This window comes from Pristis pectinata, chromosome 2 (assembly GCF_009764475.1).
Source record: "Pristis pectinata isolate sPriPec2 chromosome 2, sPriPec2.1.pri, whole genome shotgun sequence".
Lineage (NCBI taxonomy): Eukaryota > Metazoa > Chordata > Chondrichthyes > Rhinopristiformes > Pristidae > Pristis > Pristis pectinata.
This window is the reverse complement of record NC_067406.1, coordinates 62,310,569-62,336,823: the sequence shown is the minus strand read 5'-3', so window position 1 is coordinate 62,336,823 and position 26,255 is coordinate 62,310,569. Positions and strand designations below refer to the sequence as shown.

Sequence of the window (26,255 nt, the reverse complement as noted above, 5' to 3'; positions counted from 1 at the left end):
GAGAAAAGATAGAGAGGAATGGCAAGCAAAAATGACCAGTCCTGATACAAACAGAAAGAGCAGAAAGCTGTTTAAAGTTGGAGAATTCAACATTGAGTTCTGCAAGCTTGTCTTCTTGTGGAATATGTAGAACAGTCTTTGTTTCAGTCCTACTTAGGCTCAATCCCCCAACTCCTTCCACTTCATCAATGACCACATTGGTGCAGTTTCCTGCACTCATGCAGAACTCAAAATTTTCAACAGTCTTGTAGCCAACTTCCACCCTGTTCTTCCCACCTCATGATTCATCTGACTTTTCTCTTCCTGAATCTCTCCCTCTCTCTCTCAGGGGATAGGCTAATCCCCAACATCCACTATAAGCCCACTGACTCCCACAAGTATCTTAATTATACTTCCTCCCACTCTGCCTCTTGCAAGGACTCCATTCCATTCTTTCAGTTCCTCCCTCTGTCGCATTTGCTCCAATGAGGAGACTTTCTGTACAAGTGCCTCTGTAATGTCTTCCTTCTTTACCATTGTGGACAAAGCCCTTGACCACATCTATTTCCTGCACTTCTGTTCTCACCCACTTCTCCCCTGGGCAGAGCAGGAAGTTCCCCTGGTCCTTACCTTCTACTCCACCAGCCTCCACATTCAATGGCTCATTCTTCACAATTTCTGCCAGCTTCATGATTCCACCACCTGAAACGTATTCCCTCCCCTTTCAGCATTTCCAAATAAAAAAATGATTTGCCACACCCTAGTGCACACATCCATCCCTGTTCCATGGCACTTTCTCATGTGTAGGGAGTGCATTGCCTGTCCTTTTACCTATTTCCTGTCCACCATCCAGCAAATCAAACAATCATTCCAGGTAAGGCAGCAATTCACTTGCACTTGGAGTCAGTTATAGAGCTATACAGTACAGAGACAGGCCCTTCAGCCCAACTTATCCATGCTGAATTTCCTAACTGAGCTAATCCCGTTTGCCCAAGTTTGGCCCATATCCCTTCAAAACTTTCCTATCCACGTACCTGTCCAAATGTCTTATAAAAGTCATAATTGTACCATCTTCCTCTGGGAGCTCATTCTGTATACCCACTACCCTTTGTGTGGAAATAAGTTGCCCCTCAAGTCCCTTTTAAATCTTTCCTCTCTCACTTTAAACATATGGCCTCTAGTTTTTGGGCTCCCCTACCCTGGGGAAAATAATGTGGCTATTCACCAGATCTATGCACCTCATTATTTTATAAACCTCGATAAAAAGGCACCCCTCAGCCTCCTACGCTCCAGGGAAAGTCATCCTAGCCTGTCCAGCCTCTCCTCATAACTCAAACCCTCCAGCCCTAGTAAGATAATTCATAAATCTTTTTTGTATCCTTTCCAGTGTAATGACATCCTTCCTATAGCAGGGTAAACAGAACTCTACACAGAACTCCAAATGTAGCCCCACCAACGTCTTGTACAGCTGTAACATGACGTCTCCACTCCTGTTCTCAATATCCTGACCAATGTAGGCAAGCGTGCCAAATCCCTTCTTCACAACCCTGTCTACCTGTGTTACCATTTTCAAGGAACTGTGTACCTGCACCCCTAGGTCTCTGTTCTACAGCACTCCCCAAAGCCCTACCACTTACTGTGCAAATCCTGCCCTACATTTATCTGAATTAAACACCATTTGCCACTCCTCAGCCCACTGGCACAGTTGTTCAAGATCCTGCTGTAATCTTAAATAACCTTCTTTATTGTCCACTATACCACCAATTTTACTGTCATCCACAAACTTACTAATCACGCCACCTACATTTTCATCCAAATCATTAATATAAATGATGAACAACAACCCAGCACTGATCCCTATGGCACACCATTGGTCACGGGCCTCCAGTCTGTAAAACAACCCTCTGCCACCATCCTGTGTCTCCCATTGTCAAGTAATTTTGTACCCTTCCAGACCAGCCTGCCATGCGGTACCTTATTCCAATCTAGTCCATTGCATTTGATGTTCATAATGTGGTTCCTCTACACTGGACAAACCAAACACAGATTGGGTAATTGTTTTGCAGAGCACCTGCATTTGGTCTGTAGGAGTGACCCCAAATTTCTGGTATCCCGCCACTTTAATTTCCCATCTCACTCAGAACTCACTCTCTGTAGCCTCCTGCACTATTCAATAAGGTCCAATGTAAGTTCACATCATTTTTTGTCTGGGCATGATGCAGTCTGCAGGATTCAATATTGAATTCTCCAACTTTAACTAATTTGCTCTTTCTTTCTGTTTGTATCAGGACTGGCTATTTTTGCCTACCATTCCTTTCTACTTTTTCTCTTTTATTTGTATATTCCGGCCTGCTGGACATGTCCCAGTAGGCCAGACTGTAGAACATTACATAGACTTTTCAACATTAGCAACAAATTACACAAAGAAGCTTAACTACCCATATAAATGGCTACATTTATATGGAGTCCACCAACCACCTCAGAATCCTTTCTCGCCACTCCCCTTCTCTTTATACTGGCCATCTCACCTCTCCACTCTCGGTCCTGATACGGGGTTTCAACTCAAAACGTCAACAATTCCTTTCCTCCCACAGACGCTGCTTGACCCACTGAGTTCTTCCAGCGGGATTGTTTGTTGCTCTAAATGGCTACATTTCACCCTACCACAGAAATTCAATTTGCTCCCACCTTCTCTGCTACCTAGACCAACTTGTTTTCTCCGTCTCAGTTCAACCCAAAACATTAACAAAGTTTGCTTTTCCACACGTGGCCTGACCAGCTGAGTTTCCCCAACATTTTGTTTTTAAATTGTGATCTCTACCACCTTGTTGGACAAGCACAGCAAGTGCATGGGAACACCAGTGCCTAAAAGTTTCTCTCTGAAATGTATTTCCTTCTGAATCTTCTGAAATCAAAATATCCTAACAGCAGACTAAGTAATTTATACATTTCAGATTACTTCTTTGCCATTGTACATTATTTGTAAACATTACAATCCTATTTACATACCTTTTAAGTACTGATGTAGCATATTACTGAAAAATCTTTAAAATTGCAAGAATAATGTCAAGTATGAGAAAAATGTAACATAACCACACATTGTTAGTACCTAGGACTTGTGTCTTTAAGAACACAAGAAGCAGAATTTTTTTCTGGAAAAAGCTCCAAGCTCAGTTAGTATAAATATTCCTGATACTGTAATCTGTCTGACCTCAGTACCTACTATTCCAATGAGAGCATAACAATGTTGCAACAGATCACGTTTAATCCAGTTACAGCCAGTTTTGAAAACTTTTGGGTCATGTAAATTATAGACCATAGATGTCAAAGTTCAAATCAGGGATCAAGTAAAGGAATAACCATGAAGCCACAGAGACCCATTTCTCCAAAGCCCACAATTCCAAGAGTTCAAATGAGAGGAAAGTTGACAAATTCATCACATCACATATTGATTTGAACCTCAGCTGTGGAACACCCTAAACTACATTCAAAGTACAAATCCTACAGAGTCTGATCAAGTTCAAACTGCAAAACCTTCTGGAACCCATGTAACAACGATGGCACCTCGAGCACTGATGAGTCAAGGCCACAGGGATTCCACAGACAGGTGCTGAAACCACTCTTCTATTTATATAAATGGCTTTAGGCACATGTATAAAGAACATAAACCTAGTCTATCCAATCTCTCCTTATAACTACAGCCTCCATTCCAGGAATCTCTCCTGCTCTCTTTAATGAAGATCTATAAAACACTGGTTCACTTACAACCAGAGTACAATCTGGTCATAAGTGAACTGATCAATGTAATACAGGAAGGATGTGAAGGTGTCGGAGAATCTGCAGAAAAGATTTAGTGGAATGGCCTGAATAAACTGAGGTTTATATGGAAAGGAGGGCTGAGATTGTTCTCACAATAGAGAAAGAGGGGAACTGCTGGAAATATTTTAAATCAAAAGAGTCTAGACAAAACAAAAAGGGAAACTTTTCTTGTTAGTAGAAAGGTCAAAAACCACAGAACAGAGATTTAAGGAAATTGGTGAAAGAACCAGTGGTGAAAAGATGCAGTAGTTGTGATCAGGAGTTCATTAGAAAAGTGGCACGTTCTGTTTTGGATAGATAGGAGAAGGAGAGAGAAAAAAAAAATCAAGACTATGTGGCAAGAGATGGAGAAAGTGACTGACAAGATTGCTCTTGGAGAGCCCACACAGCTTCAATGACCAAGTGGCCTTCCTCTATGCTTTACCAATTCTAATTGTTCTTTTATCTGAGCTTAAGGGCCTTTTTCTCCAATGGAGTGGCAACTATAATAAATAAACCACATTGATAGTTTGGTATTTAATCCAACTAGTAAGTTAGATACTACTCAAGAAGAATCTAGTTCCAACCATATAAAAGCCCCTACTAATCTATTGTCTATATAGTATAGCAAAGACACAACAACCAATGACCATATTAACTTAACTGTTTACTGTCAAAGTTTTTACTTTAAGTGTCCTTGTGCTTTTCAGCAGAGTCACTTTATGGGAGTAAAAGATTTTAATAGTTCTAGAGCTAATAAATGTTATATTGAACAGTTAGTTGATTAATATCCCAGAAAGCAATAATATGATAGGTAAAAATAAATTGTTGCAAAACATATGACTAGCCAGTTACCTTTCTGGAAACTAAACTTGGTTCTCTTTAAAATGGCTGGGTTGTCTCATATGGTCCATTCATGGTCAGATACACACAAAACACAAGCACCATTAGGCTTTGCCACTGAAGCACATGCAACAAAAAACTCACCGGGCAACAAGCAGCAAATCTAGGTCCACACACAATCCACTCATGTTCAACAAGAATATTTAATACTTCCAGACACCAACACATGAGTCTCTTATCCACAGGCAATTTGAAAGTGAATGCTGTCACAGCCCAGCCTTGTGAAACTGCTCTGTATAGCTTGCTTGTCAAGACCTGCATATCATTTTCTTTTCATGCAAATTAAAACAGCAGGTCATAGCTTAAGGTTTTGCCTTGTGAATAAACACAAAATAAAGCATCATATTCCCTCCTGCTGGAATTTCCCTGACTATTAGCAAGCCTTAAATGGAGTTAATTACTACATCACTACAGACAACTTTAGAGTGAACACTAAAGGAAATTACCACCACGACTGGCAAACTTTCTTAACGTATAATGAGCAGAATTTATTAGCATCAAAAGGACCAGATGAATGACATGTGAACAGCATCAGTGTTTCAAATGAACTGAGCTATTATGACCTTCCTGGAAAATGTGAGCTTTCAAGATTTCTCCCAGCCACAAAAATGGTATCCCAAATGAAAAAGCACAAAGCTCCACATTTACATAACAGTTGTTGCCTGCAGAAATCCATTACTTTAAATATGCCTCACAACAGAAGTTTTCACAGTTAAAGAAAATTTAAAATTCATCATGTTTTATGCTATGCATACAAACAACTATATTCAGTATTACAAATTATGTTGTACAGCAGTGAAGTAACCGTCAGCATAAATACACCAATGTTTCTTCTCTGATAACCAGCTCCACAGTAACCCATTCATCATGGCTACAACTACAGTAACATTGTATTTTCTTCATTCTATATTATTACCTCCAAAGTTCCCAAACCTCCACTTTTCCTGAGCTACAAGACCTGTGTTTACAGATAGAAACATTCTTGATACCAGACCGTTGATCTTAGATAAGATGTATTTTACTTCATTAAAAATCCAAGGATTCGTCTTCATCCCATTTGATATCAACTCTAACCCCTCCCTGCCACTAACCAAGGCCAAATCTCAAGGAACCCTTATCATCACCATCAAGATTTACTTCCTGCTATATCGCGAATTTCATAAAACGTTAACTTTATTTCTCCCTCCACAAATGCTGCCTTGTCTGCTGAGCAATCCCAGAATCTTGTGTTTTCATTGCAGATTTCCACCAACTGCAGTTCTTTTGCTTTTCCATATAATGTGCCAACCCTCATCAGCCCCCAACAGATGCAGTTGAGAGTCATCTACATTGGTGGGTTTGGAGTCAGACATAGGGCCAACCAGATAAGGATGACGATTTCCTTCCCTAAAAAGGTCCTTAATAAAGCAGATAGGGTTTTTAAAAGGACAGCCAAATAGTTTCAATACTACCAAAACTAGTTAGTTAATTTATTTTCAATTCCAGATTTAATTAATTACTTGAATTTAAATTCCCCAGGTGACATGGTGAAATTCAAACTCATGTCTGGATCAATGGTCCAGAACTCTGGCTGCCAGTCCTGCAACTGTGATCTTAGCTGTCCCTATAGATTTGATATCTAACTTTATGCAAGACTACATCAAAATTATTTCTTGGCAATATTAAAACTCAATCCAAATAACATTCACATAACAACTGATTTAAATAATCCAATACTCCTGAGAACAATTCATTATAATTTCTACTAGATTGTATAATAGATAATACAATGTAGTTCTTTCCATACTGTACATCACAGTAATCTAAACTGCTAGTAACACTAGTAGGTATAGTTGCAGACAAAGCAATCTGAAATTGCTGAACTCAAATGTTTTAAGAATTTCAACTTTAATAATTGTTTTGACCAAGGACAGGTTTGATACACAATGGAGTTGTACATTCTTTGTAACCTAAACAATTAGGTTTATCTTAAGCCTAAGCAGATGTGCACATAGTCCAAGCTCCCAAGAAACATGGATGTCTGCAACCACATCCTTTGATAACAGAGCCAAAAATTATATCCATCCACTCAGCTAGTTATCAAAGCTGCTCCTTCCAGGTTCTGTCCAATAAGTATATACATGGAATGTCCATTAGTACATCATAAAGCACAACTACCTCTGACTTGTAATGAAAAGCATCGCACTCAAGAGGCAAAATCAATGATTCAGCTCTGGCCTCCACAAGGTTGCTCGTAATCACACATCCGGCAGACCAGGCAAAAATGGCAGCTTTCTTTCCTGAATGAGCATTAGTGAACCAGTTGGGTTTTTAAAACTATACCATAGTTTCATGCCTACTGTTACTGAGACTACTTTCTTTTTTTTTAGGAAATTCTAGATTTTATTCCTGAAATGTGTATTCCTCAGCTGCCATGGTGGGGTTTGAACTTGAGTGTGTGGATTAGTGGGCCAGAACTCTGATTGCAATTGACATTTTATAGACGCCTCATCTAAATGTCAAGCAAGACTGCATCAAAATTATTTCTTGGCAATTTTAAAATACCTTAGCACTCGTTTTAATGACTAAATTGAGAAATTGAGATTAGTTATAGTACAAATTGCACACCGCTCTTGGGAACAATTCAACATCACATTTCTATTGAGCTGTACAACAGAAGTTGCCCTTTTATTCAAAGGCAATGTGGTAATTTTTTCCATATTGACTTAAAACCAAATTAGCCTCTACATTGTTAACTGCTCTACCAAGAAATCAATCTGGAATTCTGCAAATTCAATAGCTTTCTTTCTTGTTCTGCTGTTCCACAAACTACCTACTGTCACAGTTCTAGTTCAATTCATGAATCTGAAATTATGAGATATTCATCAAGTTAAATAGCCTATTTTCATTTAGTCCTTAAGAAGGAGTTTGCTACTGGAATGAGAAAAATTTACATGTAATTGAGACATTTTCTTTTCTTTTTCAATACTTTAAGTGTGAAAACAATATAACCCGAGGCAGCAAGCCATAACAGCTGAAAAACGGCAGTTTTAAACTTTGGGAAAAGCAAAACCAAGGAAGGAAGCAGAGGAAGATATATCCTCTTACAAGACGATTAGCTTCATTTAAGTGTTCTTAGCCAATGTCTGCAGAGCTCTCCACTGAGAGGGCAAACATTTGACTTGGATAAGGGCCAAGTTAAAAAGAGCTCGTGCAGTATTCCCACTTCACTTTTCGAAAGAAAGGTGACAACAGCCCGAGTTTCTAGGATAATGACATGTCGGAGGATGACAGGCATGAACCATGCTTTTGTTTTTAAAATACTAACTGCATACACCTTCTGAGTTAAATATGGTACTAGGTTACCATTTGTTTTTCCCAATTTCTTGGGCATCTACCAAAAATATAGCGTTATATGCCACAGTCAACTTGTCTAAGGCTCTGAAAGCAATCAACTACATCTAATACAATACCACAAATCTAAAGGCTGGTACTGAACAGAGAAACACTGACAATGAGAATATTAAGGCCATCTGCAAAAGTAAAAAATCTTATCAGGCTAGATTATATGGGGAAATACCAAGACCACTGCATGAAATTGCCAGCATTTTCCTGTCTTAAGTGCCACTAAGTTTGGGATTATTTTTTGACGTCTTTAATTTACTGGCTGCTCTCTTACCCACAGTAGAGAAGCAGCCCAAGAACCTGCACCAGGTTAGTCCTGGCACAATACAATTCCATCTATTTAAATGGAGTACAATGGCTGCAAGGAAGCAAAATGTTTTCTAATTTTCATCATTTTATATTAATTTAGAAAATACAAAAATATGAAAACTTCAGAAAAAAAAGTTTTAATTGTTTGGTTGATTATTGATAACTTTGGAATATTTCTAAAATCAAGAAACATTCATCCATTTTGACAGCCATGCAAGCCAGTGAGGTAACTCTTCTCATGGACAGGGCTTGTCCTGCTTCTCCACCCCCCACATGACAACAGTTATGTGCACATGACCTTAACACTACAGCAGTCACCATTTAGCTACAAAAAGTCTTATAGCACAGATGGCCATTCTGCCCTTAGTTCATCTTTAAGAGCAATTCATTCTGTTCCCTTCCACCACAGGCCTATATTTTCCATCAAGTGCCTATGCCATTCCTCTTTGAAAACTCTGATTGCTTGCAACGTTTATGAAAGCAGACTTAACAAGTTTCAGTTAATAGCCACACTTTGCAATGAAGAGATTTATCCTCGTGTATCTTTTTCCTTAACTTCAAAAAAAAATCACTGTCCCCGATACTTAAACCACCTGCTAATGAGAACAGGTTCTATTTAACCCATCCAAACCAATGTAAACTTGTACATTTTTAACAAATCTGCTCTCCACCTTCTTTGATCCAGAGAAAACAACTCCAGCTTCTTCAGTCTAACCTTTTTAACTACAATCTTGCATACTTGGAAGCATTATCATCAATTTCTTCTCTCTCTCTAGAACCTTCACATCCTCCCTGAAGTACAGTGACCACAATTGTATACAACACTCCAGTTTGGTCTAACCAGCATTTGAGAAAGATTCAATGTAACCTCTCTGATTTTGTTCTTAATGCCTCTTATTTATGAAGCCCAAGATCTCATACATCTTGCTAATTTGTAAACATATTCCATTACTTTCAGAGATATATATACATATGCAAGCCTAAACCCCTTTGTTCCTCCACGCTCATTTAGTCTCTATTGTGTCTCGTCATTCTTTAATATTAGCAATGGTGGTGTTGTGGTGGTGGAGGGGGTGGCATTCTGCAAAAGGCAAGTTCAGGCATTGACATTATTCAATTGTGAGTGTAGGTTGCTTGCCACTGCTATATGATACAGCTCAGTTGTTTGTGCCACAATTACATGATGATGCTCTTTTTTAGATCCATCCACAATTTCACTCGATAAATACAAGGCACAGCATATATCAAAAAAAACATTTGAAATTATCATGTTGTTGCTCCTTTACCTGTTGTCCTATGACACATTCACCATTTTTACTAAGGTACACTCAAATGCACAGCCTTTTAGGGATCCCAGAACCTCAGAGCTCAGTCATACAGTTATGATCACATACCAGTTGGATAATTCCAAGTCCACAATAAACATTAATACCCATTAAAATTAATACTTTTTACATAAATATAAAACTCCTTGGTTTGTGCAGATTTGGAGTGTCGAAGGAGATCGTCAATGTGATGAATTCACAGCATATTTGAAAAATAGACCCTTATTGGGTAGAACAATGGATTAGTGTATGTGGCACAGAGCTTCCCACAATAGTAAAGCATTGAGAATTGGAGATACAGGGCAACATTCCCCATTCAATCTATCCTTGAAAATGAATTAATACCAAATCATTAGGACATACATACATCCCTGTCCAAATCCTGGTAACTGTTTGATAATTGGACTTTGCCTATTCGAGCTCATATACATGTGGAGCAAAGTGCTGGAGGACATGCATGTGTTATCCTGAGACACATCCATATGCTGTGTGGAGTTTGCAGTCCTCCCTGTGACTAGGTGCAATTCCCTAGATGCTCCAGTTTCCTCCCATGTCCCAAAGACATACAGGTTGGTAGGTTATGAAGAAAAAAGAGACTGCAGATGCTGAATCTAGAATGAAAACAGAACACTGGAACTTAGTGAATCAAGCAGCATCTGTGAAGGCAAAAAAGTCGACTTCTCAGGTTGATACCCTGCATCAGGACTGAGGGAGAACAGGAAGGGTCCCCAGTATATAGCAGCACATAGTGGGGTAGGATACATTCTGGTTGGTGAAAGGTGGAACCAGATGGGGAGGGTATGATGGTTAGATGGAACCAGCTAAACAGATCTCATCACATCAGGAGATCTCCCCTTCACAGCCTGTAATCATATGGTAACCCAACCCTGCACTGTCAGCTTCTATCTCTTATCCAAAATCCAGAAGCAGGTTTACCCTGATAGGTCCATTATTTCTGCCTGGATTCTTTTCTTCATACCTGGATTCTTTTCTTCATACCTGGATTCTGTCCCATCTCCCCTGGTCCAGTCCCTTCCCACTTACATCCAGGACACCTCTCACATCAATACACCTCCATCTCCCCTCAAGAAAGCCCAAGGGCCATTCATTTTTTTCTTGAACAAAGACCCAACCAGTTCCCCTCCATTAACACTCTTATCCACTCAGCAGAAATTGACTTTACCCTCAACAACTTCTTTTGATTCCTCCCATTTTCTACAATCACAGGGGGTAGTCATGGCCACCTGCACTCATGCAGAAGTTGGCAATTTCATCACCTTCACCAACTTCCACCCTGCCCTCAAATTCATCAGGACCATCTCTGGGATTTCCTTTTCTGGATCTCTCCTTTTCCATCTCAGGAGACAGAAGATGTCAGTGACAAGTCCGTAAACCCACCGTTTTCCACAGCTACCTTGACTATACCTCCTCCCACCCTACCTCCTGCAAGGATGCCAACCATTTCTCATCTGCTCTGTATCCACCACATTTGTTCTCAAGATGAGGCCTGCTCTAGAGTTTGTGAAAGGTCCTTCTTCAGGAAGTGTGGCTTTTCGTTTGCCATAACTGATGGAGCCCTCGCACATATTTCCTCCACATCTGCTCTGACTCCTACCTCCCCTGAAGGCAGAACAGCAATCGACTTCCCTTGGTCATCACCTTTCACCCCAAGCCTCCCACCCCACTATCAACATATCATCCTCTGACGATACCAAGTGATCCCTCCACCAGTCACATCTTCTCCTCTTCCCACTCCTTTCTGCAGGGATTGTTCCCTTTGGGACTCCCTGGTCCCTCACCACCCACCCCTCCCTGTCCTCTGGTACCTTCCCTTGCAACCAAAGGACGTGCAACACCCATCCCTTCACCTGTCCCCTCACCACCAACTAGGAACCTAAACAGCCCTTCCAGGTGAGGCAGAGGATCACCTGCACCTTCCAACCTGCTGCTCGCCATGTGGCCTCCTCTACATTGGTGAAACAAAGCATAGATTAGGGTGTCAACCCAAGATGTCAACTTACATATTTTGGCTCCTCCGATGCTGCTTGACCTGCTGAGTTCTTCCAGCATTCTGTTTTTGCTCTGGTTGGTGGAATAATTAGGTATTTTAAAATCAGTAGCATAGGTAGGTAGGTGGTGGGAGACTGGAAGGAGAAATAGGACAGAGTTGACAGGTATGTAAGAGAAAGTAGGTTGACTACAAGAATGCTGCAGCAGGAATTTGTATAAAGGTGTCCTGGCACTGGTCCTCATCTGATCAAAGACAGCCTAGATTTTCCATGGGGACATGATTCATGTTGCAAGGGTAGTGGGGCAAGACTTCTACTTGAATAACTTTGCAACTGTTCACCTGTCACTGTTTAAATGTCTATGGTGGCTAAGAGAGGAAGCCTCTCTTGCTGGAGATCACTGGGGTACACTTGTGATAGGACTGCAATGAAGGTTCACCAGGTTGATTCCTTGATCAGTGTGAAGTTGCCCTAAATGGAGGGATTAGAGGCTGGGCGTGTACTCTCCAGAGTACATGCACTGCTTCAGTATCTAGCTTTAACCTGATGGGCCAAATAGCTTTTATATTGCAAGAAACAGAGAAGCTTCATCCTACATAGGGGTACCATGTGGGGTCACTGGATCCACACTTGTATTCCTGGCCAATCTGCTTCCATTAATCCCAGGATGCTTTCATCGAGTTTTCTCCCTATTCATTCCAAATACTCACAAGTACAGCCTCCTGAATGTGTACCAACTATCTCTTGCATAAAAAAAGAGCAGCCCTTCATGCTAGCTCCACTATTTAATAAGACCATGGCTGATCTTTCACTTCACTGCCACTTTCCTGCACTAACTCCATATCCCTCACTTTCCTTAATATCCAAAAATCTATCAATCTGCAATGAATATACTCAGCAACTTAGCTTTCACAAGGGAAGGGGGCTTCAATTCAGGACTGAAGGCAGTAAGACTGCAATCTCTGGTTCTAGACATCAGCTAGGAGAAACCTCATCCCTGAATCAACACTGTCATGTCTAATAAAGGAAGACAGGTTTCAGAGATCATTCCTCATTCTTCTAAACTCTGGAGAGTACACGCCCAGCCTCTAATCTCTCCTCTTAGGACAACTTCACACTGATCAAGGAATCAATCTGGTGAATCTTCGTTGCACTCCTATCACAAGTGTACCCTGGTGATCTCCAGCAAGAGAGGCTTCTTCTCTTAGCCACCATGGATATTTAAACTGTGACAGGGTGAACAGTTGCAAAGTAATTCAAGTGAATGTCTTGCCCCACTACCCTTGCACCATGGATCATGTCCCCATGGAAAATCTAGGCTGTCTTTGATCAGATAAGGACCAGTGCCAGGACACCTTTATACAAATTCCTGCTACAGCATTCTTGTAATTAACTTCAGCACAATCAATAAGAGGCAGTAGAGGCTCACTTGGCCTTTAGTGTTTTGACAGCTGCAACTGGAATTTCAACAGGATTCTCCTGTCAGGAAACTGAGTATATAAATAGATGTAGAACAATTTATATTACTACTTTGACAATAACAATGTTAAAAAGCTTTTTGCAATTGTTAACTAATAGTTAAGCATTTTGCCCATACTTAGATGAGAATGCTCACAATTCAAAGAATTAATGAAAAAGTTGTAATTTAAGGTAAGGTGAAAACAACATTAATATCCTTTGGCACCAAAGTTGTGCTAATTTCTTCAGTGGTTCAAAAAGTGATGAACATTAAATGCTGTTTCTGCATCCAAGAATTGGCTTCCCACATCATATGCTATATACTCCCACTAGCTAAGCTTCAAAAAAAGTGATTAATCCCAAAATTGCTGCCACAGTCATGCCTTCTGAAACAGAGTATTAATCACAACTGCAGCTTTCTGTAGTTCATATCTTAGGAATTAATTGAAATGTGTTACTCAAAAGTGGTTAGTTTAAGAGAAAAACAGTGTGATCTTCTATAAGTTTCAAAAGCTTCTAAAATCATCGGGAGCACAGGATGTTTGGTCAAAACTAGAACGGGCATTTAACCAAGTTATAAATTTCTGTCTAGCTTCTTGAAATCCTGATATGCCCAATTTGACAAACAAGCTAAGTGTGGAAATACTGGCAACAAATATGGTTTTGAGATTTTTTTTACTGATAGTTTTTGAGTTTAATAGAACATACTGGTAAAAGCAGAGCTAGACAATAAGAAAGCTGTGACAAGTTATACACAAAATACGACAAACATTTTGTTTTTTTGTTTGATATTCAATGGTGTTACCATTAGAGTCCCCACCTTAAACAACGTGGGGTTCCATCACTGACCAGAAACTCAACTGAACCAGCTGCATAAATAGCGAAAAACAAACTGCTGAAGGAACTCAGTTGGTCTGGCAGCATCTGTGAAGGGAAATGGACAGTCAATGTTTTGGGGTGAAACACTTCATCTGGACTGAGCTTTCAAAACTTTTACACATTTGTAACTATCAAGTTACTTACAGGTATTTTCAATGCACTGTAATCTGAATTAACCTTGGGGTAAACCAACACACACCAATATTCCACTTCAGAAGCCATCAGTTATCAATTAAAGATAAACAGAGAAGTGATGAAGAGACCAATTAGTGCAGGAAGAGGACAATGATTCAAAATTTATGACCATGCAGGACATTCTTCAGGATGTGAAACTGTCCTGTAAACATGTTAATTTGTTTGTGATGGGCACCTTCAACTTTTATAAAATAAGGCTTTCAAAACTTCCACATTTTGTAAGTATCAAATGACTTATGGGCATTCTCAATGCAGTATAATCCGAATTAACCTTGGAATAAACCAACACACACCCATTTTCCATTTCAGAAGCCATCAGTTATTAACTTACACTTGCAACCAGCTGCACTTTAGCACAGGTTAACCACAATGTTATGCCTTATTAACCCACAGAAACATTAGAGACAATTTTTAAATAGAATGATGTTAAATCCGTAATAAACATTTCCAGAAGAGGGACTTAAATTGAATATGTTTACTTCACTTCCAATGGAACAGAATATAAAGAAGGATGCAATCCCAAGTATACACAGAACTCCGACTAGACTGTACATGGAGCACAGTACACCATCCTGGCTTCCAAACTAAGATATTGAAGCACTAGAGAGAAAACAGAAGAGAATTGCAAGAACGTTACCAGAAATGTTGCACTGTAACCATCAGAAGGGGGAGGGAAATGTAGAAGATGAAAGAGGAAGGGCAAGAGCAGGATAGATGCAAAAAAACTGGTAGATCGAAATAAATTGGCTTAGTGGGATTGCACAGAAAAAGGACTTCAGGCAACAAAAATAATGCCCATTGGGCAACTGGGATACAATTGAAGTAGAAAGGTAGAAAGGTGGGAAAGTGGAGGGGCAGTATAGAAAGTACTCTTGGCACGAGTAATACAGGCATGGTTTTTGCTACTTTTGGCACCAAAAAGAATCAAAAGGTAGCACATAGGGTTGAGAAGCTCCACTTCCTGAGGCCATGATTGAAGCAGTCAGTTTTTTATCCCCCCCAAAAAAAAGTCAGTGCCCGCATTACCCATCTCTGGGGGGGAAATGCCCCTGAACAAGTTTCCTATTTGATTTTTTAAAAATCTTCAAACTTAGAGGCAATGAATATAGAAGTGAGGAAGTAATGAAGAACCCAAATGAACAACAGTTTGACAAAAACTGAAGTTGTGTCCGGTTTTGATCACCACATTTAAGGAAAGAATGTGACGACCTTGGAGGGGATGCTAAGAAGATTTATTAGAATGGTTCCAGAACTGAGGGACTTGCACTCTTAGGAAAAGCCAGAGAAACTAGGATTGGTTCTCCTTAAATTAAAGAAGGTTAAGAGGCAATGTGATGGAGATGAGGAGTCTAGACAGATTAGATAAAAACTGCTCTCCTTGGTGGAAGGGTCAAGAACCAGCAGGCAAAAACTTAAGTTGATTTGCAAAATAACCAAGCACATGAAAAATACTTCAAGCATTGAGTAACTAACATCTGGAGTGCATTGCCTGATAGGGTGGGGAAGCAAAGTCAACTGTAGGTTTAAAAGGGGAACAGGACAAGTACCTGAAGGGAAAGTTGCAGGGCCATGGTCATAGAATAATGAAGTGGAATTACTATATACTCTCACAGAGAACTGGTTTGAACACAAGGGCCAAATGGCCACCATCTCAGATATTTAAAAAAATCAAATTCAGCAAAGTGGTTTTACTGGTCACAGGGTACCTAATGCTGCATAGTCTAGATGATTTACATATTAGAAATCATAATGGTGGCACTTTGATAGAGATTTTACCGTGACTGAGATGGATTTCTCCACTTCAGCAGGAAAGAATATTTGCCCAGAGTAATATTTGTTTTTATAGTTTCTGGGGTGTTTATTTGGGCAGCAATGAGATGGGATCTCCACATTTGTCGACTGATTTCCATCCATCTTTCATCGTGAGCAGTGCCACAATGCTGCAAGAGCTAATTAATGGCTGCAAGAGCCAATTAATTGCTGCTTCCACAGTTCAATGCACAGCTGGAATTCTGCCTGCTCACACACTCCACATGGTTTTTCCGAATGTGTTACAATGGCCTACCCAAACGTCAAAACAAAACCTTTTCCAGAGAGAAGTCATACTTATTTTCATTAATTGTGGTAATTTGCAAAAGTCATTCATTTCAGGGTTGCTATATAATTGTTCTTATATCCAAATAAATCATGCTATTAAAATCATTCCCCACCCCCCCAAACACACTTTGGCACACTGCAGTTCATAATTCTAATACAGAGATACAATTTGTTTGGTCCACTGCAGAATCAAGTGAGTGTGGGGTCCAGGACTATGTGGACAGATTTCAACATTTTAAGCCCAAGGATCAGCCAAGAGCAAAGGCAGAAGCCCCAGGAGCAGCTAGGAGAGAGGCCAGAGATGCCACGAGTAGAACCAGCTCAAAAATCCAGCACTTTTCAGGAATGGCTTTACATCGTAGAACTTACAATATTGCAACTCAGGTAGCACCTTGTTAATAAGGGCCATCAAGCTGCAGTGGAGCACAGGCACTGCTTGATTCAAGGTACAGGAAGTGATTTGACCCTATTCTCTCCAAATAGGGTCAGTGGGAAGAGGAAGAACATAGAACAGTACAGAACAGGAACAGGCCCTTCAACCCACAATGTCTGTGCCAACCATGTTTTCGATTTAAACTGCATATCTACCTGCATATGGTCTATATCCACCAATTCCCTTCCTGTTCACATTCTATCTGAATGCCTCAAACATTGCTATCATATTTGCTTCCACCACTTCCCCTCACAACACCTTCCTACCACTCTGTGTGTAAAAACACTTGCCTCATAAATCCCCTTTAAAATTTCCTCCTTAAAGCTATGCCCTCTAGTATTTGACATTTCTACCCTTGGGAATAAAGACTATCTACCCTGTCTATACTCATCATTTTATATATTTCCATCAGGTCACCTCCTCAGCCTCTGATGCTACAGAGAAAACAATCTAAGTTGGTTCAACCTCTCCTTATAGTTAATACACTCTAATCCAGGCAACATCCTGGTGAAACTCTGAGGCACCCTCTGCAAAGCCTCCACTTCCTTCCTGTAATGCAGCAACCGGGACTACACACAATACTCCAAATATGGCCAAATCAAAAAGTTATATACAGCTGCAACACGACTTCCCAACTTTTATACTCAGCACCTCAACCAATGAAGGCCTTATGCCTTCTTTACCATCCTTATGCCTTATTTACCATCCTACCTACTTGTGTTGCCACTTTCAGGAAGCCATGGACTTGCACTCCAAGATCCCTCTGTACATCAATGCTACCAAGGGTCCTGTCATTTACCGTGTACTTTCCTCTGACATTTGACCTCCCAAAGTGCAACACCTCACATTTGTCCAGACAAAACTCCATCTGTCATTTCTATGCATACGTTTCCAACTAGTCTATATTCTGCTGTATCCTTTGACAACCTTCCTCACTACCGACAACTCCACTGATTTTTGTGTCATCTGCAAGTTTACTCATTAGCCCACCTACATTTTTATCCAAATCATTTTTATATATCACAAAGAGGTCCCAGCACTAATCCTTGTGGGAACACCACTGGTTACGGATCTCCAGTCAGAATAACACCCCTCCACAGCTACCCTCCATCTTCCACAGCCAAGCCAATTTTGAATCTAGTCTACCCAGTCTCCATTAATCCCATGTGCCTTAAATCTTTTGGATCAGCCTAACACGAGGGACCTTGTCGAAAGCTTTACTAAAGTCCATGTACACAACATCCACTGCCCAAACCTCAATCATCTTCATCACCTCCTTCACATAAAGCCATGCTGACAACCTCCATTAAGTCTATGCTTTTCCATATGTGTGTGGACAAGGCCTTTAGCTACCAGGATATCTATCCCAAAGGACTGAAGGCAAAAACTAAACCAATATTAGTCCATGATTTTGCATTCTTAGAATTTGATATTAGAATCAAACAAAAATTTTGTTATGACAATAATGGACATCCCAACATGTTCAGTGATTTAATGATAATACTGAGAGCATGTTATCAGACAAGTGAATGAATAAAGTCCTTATGGTTTAACTACAAGAATTACTCATTACTAATTAGAATTTTCTCATGCAGTTTAGAACAAAGTTAAGGTGCAAATTAACAGATGCTAAATTTAATTTGCTCGTTATTCATTCTTTTTTCTCTCACTTACTGTCTACTTTAATTTGCTGATTCAGTGAGGGAGAACACTGTAAAACGTTATGCACAAGAGATGGAACTAAACCTCCTTATTCACCTCTGCTAATGGAGAGGGGCTTAATCTGCATTTTCTTTCAACATACTAGAATTAAGAAACTCACTATGAACTGAGCTGCTACAACAAACACAGTGCCAATGTTTCACTTGAGATCAAAAGATTCTGCTGTACCTTTGCATCTCACATTCCAACCTTCAAACACCCAATACATATTTTACTAGATCATAATTAAACTGTCCCATGTTCTGTATTGACTAGAGATGTCACTCTGGGAATTAAACCATCCTCCTGCAAGAAAAGTAGCTTTTAAACTACTTTCAGGGAGTTGAAGAATTCTTTCCTTCCCTCTCTCTTCCCCTCACCTACCCCACCCTGCCCCTCCCCCCAACATCCTGTGTTCATTTGCATTGCAATGTAAATAAGAGGATGCAAAAGTCTACCAGAACAGACATTCCTCTAGTATTTTCCTCAACTTATTTTGTTTCTAAATGCACGGACACGAGTGAACTAAGCTCTCCAGTTATACCATCAGATCTAGATTTCACATCACTGCTGTAATGTAGGAAAAGTGGCAGCCAATGGGGACACAGCAGGATTCCATAAACGCAATGTGACAGTGATCAGATAATCCGTATTTAGAAATATAGACTTGACAAACAAAATAGGCCAGGGCACAGGTGACGTCTTCATGATAGTACCAGAAAGTTTTCGTTTAACATCTTGTTAGAAAAGTAAGTACTGCTCGTCAGCAGCACGATGGGCTGAATGGCCTCATTCTGTGTGTATATTTCTGTTTCACACTAATTCACAGCTGATTTTGATAGGAAACCTCTAATGATTGCAATATTTCTGCTCGTGAAATGAATTCTGCTTCATCTGTAATTTCAGAGCTTGACTTATTGCAAGCTATGAAGCAACTTCAGAAATAAGTGGACAGAGGGGCTTGTTTATTGGATAAATATAGCCAGATGGCCTGGGGTAGGGGAGAAAAGACTAGACTAACTACCAGCCAGACAGCCTAACTTTGGTGGGCAAATTAATGGAGAAAATTAAGGAAAGGTTTAATTTGTCATTAAGAAACACTACAATTTAATGGAGTACAGTTAACATGGATTTGTTTAGGGAAAGTTCAGTCTCATTAAATTGGACTAAATTTTGAGGTAACATTGATGTGTGTGGTACACTAGATGTAGCATGTATGAAATTTAGCAAGTGATTTGGCAAGAACCCACATAGTTGACTGATCAGAGCAGTAAAAGCCCATTGATCCAAAACTCACTCAGGAGGAGGACTCAAAAAGGTACTGGTGATCAGGTGTTTTATGACCAACAGCTGTTTGCAGTAATGCCCCATGGGTTCTGCTCAACCCTAATGCTTTTCTTTTTGGCAAGTTTCAATGTCTTGAACTTAAATGTAGGGGCCATGATTAATCAAGCTTGAAGTTGATACAAAAATTGGCAGCATGATTAATAGAGTGAGGAGAAAAACTGCTGGCTGCAGAAATCCAACAAAATGTGGCAAATGGAATTTGCTCTGCAGAACCGTGAGGTGATGCATTTGGAGAGGAAACTGGAATGTACAATAAATGGTAGGCTACTGAGAAGTATAGAGGAATATCAAGATCTTGAAGTGCATGTCCATAGACACCCAAAGCCAGATTATATATTTTTTTAAAAAAATATAGAGTATTGGCATTTTTGGCTGAACCACAGAATAGGGAAGTCAGACTAGAACTGTACAAAATACTAGTTAGACTGTAGTCCCAGGGTAATGAATGGGTTCCGATTTTACAGATGTCCATAAGTCAATTTTGTCAATATGTCGGAAAATACATTTTAAAAAATCACTTCAAGATATTTATTTATTAGTCACATGCACATAGAAACACAGTGAAATGCATCTTTTTTGCAGAGTGTTCTGGGGGCAGCCCACAAGTGTGGCCACGCTTCCAGCGCCAACACAGCAGGCCCACAACCTCCCAACCAGTACGTCCCTGGAATGTGAGAGGAAACCAGAGCACCTGGAGGTAACCTACGCAGATATGGGGAGAACATACAAACTCCTTACAGACTGCGGCAGGATTTGTAACCATACCTCCATAGTATTGTAACAAATAGCATCAAAAGCACATAAGACTGAGAAGAACAATTACTAAAAATAGGGAGAGAGAGGAAACTAGTTCTGCCATTCGTAGGAATGAACACATGCACATACTTTGGACTTTTGAATTTCATATTATTACGGGAGCTCATTTGTAAGTACAGGTGCCCATAAATTGGGCATTCATAACCTGGGGATAACCTGTAGTACGTAAAGTTCTGACCACTGTGTGGAAGTGAGCAATCAGAGACAGTCTGTACATTCAGAGTTGGTGAGCAAGCGACAGCAACTAGGGAGTCAGGGGAGGGCAGTGTGCAGAGGACAGAGAAGGGAAAGAGACCAGTTGGGAGGGATAGAGGGAAGAACTAGGGGGAGGGAAACAAAGAGAAAGGGGATCAAGATGGGGTGTTGCAAGGAAACATGTCTATGGAAATGGATGTGGGTAAGATCACATATGTGTGGTCAAGCTCTGTCCACACAGCCAACTGAACCCACAGCCCAGCTGCACACGCAACCTAGTTCCCACTCTCTGGCTCTGGCCACACACTTAACTACACTCGTCCCCAGCTCCAGTGGCACACCTAAATTTTCCACAGTTTACAGACTGCTCTGAAGTTCACAATAACAAGAACCACCAAGACTGGTATCTTGAGAATGACTAGGAGATCAAGAAGCTAATTAACTGCAAACACAAGGCATTCCTGAATTGGGACCTCCACCTTTCCTCAAGGATAGAGAAAAAGCTTTAGAAGCACCTGAAGGTAGAGATCTAGCAGAAAACTGAGAACCTAAAAGAACAGAAAGTGGATGAACAGTGTGCAAGAAGCTCAAGAACTTGCTGACAGCCATGACGTGTGGTTTCTACACCACTGTAAACACATCTACAATCCAAACACCCAAAGCCTGACCACACAGAATAACCAGGGACAGGAGTGAGATTAGGGTCACATAAGGGTCAGAGGCAGAAAACACCCATGGAAAGGAACACTGCAAAGACATGCTCAGCTCTGGTTCTGTCCTTAACATGAGTACCCCTGCCTCCGTTCCACAGTAGCTTAATTGAGCCAACCTTTACTGCCACAAATGATGGACAAGAATTTGAGACTGCTACATCCCAACTCAAAAACTCAGGAGCAGATGGCACTCTTGTTGTTGAAATCTTAAAATTAGGCAATGAAGAGCTTAAATTGCAAATGCATAGCTTTACTGTGTTATCCTGGGAAGAAAGACATTCCACGGGTCATTGGAGATGCAACAATCATAATCATCTTCAAGAATGGAGCCAAGTCTGACTGTGGCAATGATAGAGGGATCTTACTACTGTTTCCCCACATGAAAAGTCTCCTTTTTTCAACTATCTCCTCCTAGTGACTAGTCTTCAGACATAGTCCAGTTGCAATATGCAGATGACACTCGCGTGTGCACATATTCCAAGGCCGTACTCCAAGGCATCATCAATACTTTCACTAAGAGGATGGGCCTTGCATGAAAATTATGCAAGATGAAGGGTCCCTGCTACATCATACTTCCCAATGAAAAGGTTCACTACAAGATCGTGGAAGAGTGGATCTTGGAAACCACCTCTCGGCAAAGGCAGACATTGGTGATAAAAATTCACCACAACCTTCAACGTGCCAGCATAGCCTTTGATTTACAGAAGAATAGGGTATTTGAAAATCAATACATCAGACTTGGCACAAAACTCATGGTCTATCAGGCAGCAATGAATCCTGCCCTTCTGTACCTCAAGGCACTGGAAAAATACCTTAAAATCCTCCAAATTCATTGGAAGGATAAGAAAACTAATGTCAGTTCCTCTCCCAGACCAACACACCCAGCACCGAGGCCCTAACTGCACTGTCAGCTACGTTGGATAGATCAGGTCATTTGCATGTCCCACACCAGAGTCCCAAATCAGACCTGTCAAGTCTCTATTCCAAGAACTAAAATGGGAAGAGGTTACTCTGCAGGCAAATAAAGACTCAAGGTTGTGCTCAAGCCTCTTTGAAGAAATTTAACATATACACAAATGATTGGGAATCTGTGGCTCTTGACTACTCAAAGTGAAAGAGCAGTATTCAAAATGATATTCAGTACCTGAAATCCATGCATCAGGAGCATACAGAGCTCCCGCACAAGCAGCAGGAGCACATCATCTCAGAAACTACTCACCAATCTTCCCTATTAACAAGCACCTGTCCCATCTGTGCTTGACTTTGCAATTTGCACACCGACCTCCTGAAAAACCCCATACCTCACAAAGCTGGAGTGGAAGTAAATCATCCACACAGAAGTATGCTCAAAGTGCATTCATGCATGTATATTTGTGCATTAAATCTCTGCAGCAGAGCTTGGACTCCAATTACCTGGATCTCCTTGCTGCTGGACCAGGACCCCATGCTTGTTAAGACAGTGAGATAACTGATGTCTGATGGCCACCCCATATTAAAAGGATTCAAGTATAGACATTTTCCATTCCTCAGAACTGGACTGCAAGCAAGTCATAGTCAAACCCAAGAAGAAACAAATTACCCCTTTTCTAAAATATTGAACAAATAAGGGTTTGGTTAATTACCTTGTTTTTCCAATAATTAAGAGAATTTTAGAAAATATAATACATACCCACATGCCAAAAATATATACTGTACCATTATTATAAACAGATGGTTCTCATTTTTAAGAGTTTTTTTTTAAGAACATTGTTATTTAACTTAATGATACCAAGCTTGGGTAACAGTATGGTCAATTGTAGAAAGTACATTCGTAGAGTTTAGAGCTACACTTATGATTTTAGTACTGATTCATATGCAAACACATACTGGACTCATTAGATTGTTGGCCCGTTAAGAGTCTCTAATTTTGTAAACATCCGGTAATGTCTGTCAAAACTAATTAAGAGTTACACACTATTTACAGCATTAAAGTTCGAAACCAAGACCAAAATCTATTCTGGTCACTGTGGGGAGGAGATGGTCTCCAACAAGAAAGACTGCAAAATCCTAAAACCAGATATTATAAATGGCTACTGTAAATGATAATAGAACATGTGATCCTTCAATAAACTTTAAAGCTGAAATATAACAGAAACGCTAAAAGATCATGCCGCTAAGTTTTGACACAAGCTGTGTAAAAATTCAGTTTACAGAAGAAAAATTGAGGATCACATGTGGGTTGCTTTTCCTGCATCATTTCATTTCTTTAGTTTAATCGTCACTGTAGTTTACTAATGAGTTACTATCATGTACCACATCTTTCATAGCACTGATTCTATAGTGACATAATGAAGTCTGTCAAATTGGGCAGACTATCTTTGAAAAATCAAAAGAAATTCTGGATAACTTTGATGTATTATTGGAGAGTCTTCCCCACACACACCTTTTCTATGGGAATCATTAAAGAAAACGTACAGTCACATACACCGCTGTCTCCCCCTCCCCCACAATGTCAAGAACCTAAAAATACTTCAAATACTACAATTAAGTATTGAAATAAAAACAGAAAATGCTGGAAACATTCAGCATGTCACAAGTGGAAAGAGAATCAGCAACATTTCAGGTCTGTGACCATTCAACAGAACAGTGAAAGAGAGAGAAGCAAGTTTCTTTTCAGTAGAAGGTGGGGGAGGGATGTGTTGAATGAAGGTAAAGTCTGTGATAGGACAAGTTGAAATGGCTTAACAGGGGCATTTACCAGCCTATTAAGCTTCATGGTCTGTGTAAAGTATTGTTAACGCTAGGTTGTGAGATCTGCCCGCAGGCCAGACATATACAAGTAGGGTAAGAAAACCTGAGACACATGATATAAAAAAACAGAAAATGGAAAGTGCTGGAAAAACTCAGCAGGTCACACAGCATCTATGGAAAGAGTAGAAAAGGAAACAGCTAATGTTTCAGATGAGGGACCATTCAAAGCTAAGAGAAAAACAAGGGCAATAAATATATCCAAGTCAGAATGGTATATGATTTGGAGGGGAAACCTGCAAGTGCTGGGGAACACCACCACCTATAGATTCCCCTCCAACTCACACATCACCCTGATTTGGAAATATATTGCTCTCCTTCATCGCGACTGGGTGCTCATCTTGGAACTTACTCCCAAAATGCTTTTGGGTTGAATCTTCACTCGAAGGAGTCTACTGACTTAAGGAATTGGTTCACTACTACTTTAGAGGTGAATTAGGGATGGGACATTTAATGCTAACATTGCTAATAGTGCCCAGAGCTTGGAAAAAAAAAGCATCTTTAGCATTTTTGGTTTAAGATAGTTGCACTTCATCTTTGTCTTTTACATTTGTGTGTTGTTGAGGACATTCTGTTTGCTGTTTTTTCATTGTCTAGGCTGGTTCTATTATTCTAATTACTCCTTTTTGCAGAAAGATTCTCACCCTTTAGTATTTAGAAAAGTGTGGTCAACTATTCATTTCATTTATTCAGACACGAAACCATTTGGTTCTTGAACCAGCCTGCACAACCCTAAATCACTGCCTCAGTATAGCAACACTATGACCACTTTGCATTACAATGGATTTGTTTCTTTGTTTTAATTGTGTTCTTTCTTGTATAATTTATGTTTTTCTTGTGAATATTGTGTATCTTTTGCTATGAGCCAATGATGCTGCTGCAAGTTTTTCATGCACAAGTACACATGCACAGGTGCAATATGACAATAAACTCTACTTTGACACCCAGCAACTTCAAATAACATTACAATATATTAAAACACTGATTAACAACAAGTCACTTAAGGTAACTTAACATTGTCTTAGCTGATGCTTAATAGATCCAAGGTGCTAACTCATAGTCGGATGACCTCAATGTCTTCCTGATCTGAATCAGCCATTACATATAGTCGGCAGACAAAGCATAAACCACAAGCAAAATTGTTGACCATTCTCCAGGCCATGTTCATTAACCTCAGTCAATTTTATGAAAACATTGGCTGTTAACAAATTATGCTCCATTGCAGCAACAATAAATTTCTCCACTAAAGATTACTCATTATTGCCAAATAACATGCATCAGCATCTTTGGCGATGAGTCAGTAAATGAATTTAGAAGATTTAAAATTCAAAATCAATCCCAATTAAACTAATTTGTAAGGATATTGTTGTACAATGAAATTGGTCGGATTATATATGTAATGGAAATATGCCTGAAGATTTATTTGACGAATGGTGCTAAATGTGTTATATCGTATTATCAATGTGTTGAACCCTGCCTCTAAAATTCATTCCATTTAAAGTCAATGGGGAAAATCTACAGAAACAGAGTGCAACATGCTAACAGTGCTACATTGCTTGTTTAGTGCAATTAGCTAGGAATGAATTTCCAGGCAGTGATGTCATTTTAGTTCTGACTAACCAATTGCTTTCATTATTCTGTATGTTGTATTGCATGCCATTTCTATAATCTTCATTGGGATACTAACTATATATTGGTATACTAACAATATTTTTAACTTGAATAAATAAAGTTTAATTTAAACATTTTTAAAATTTGTAACAAGCTAAGCAGATCAACACTAACTTCAGAGTTGGTATAAAGCAGCCCAATCCCTTAACCAAAACAGACAGTGTATTTACTCATCTCCACATATGCTAATCTATTCTGACTTCCAGTTAAACAAAGTCTCAGTTTTAAAATTCTCATCATTTTTTCCAAAATTCTC

General features: G+C 39.8%; 1 protein-coding gene across 1 annotated transcript in view; it reads right to left on the bottom strand.

Annotated features, from left to right (window-relative positions):
- The window catches only part of lnx1 (ligand of numb-protein X 1), a 148,154-nt gene that overhangs the window by 108,963 nt on the left and 12,936 nt on the right, over positions 1-26,255 (bottom strand).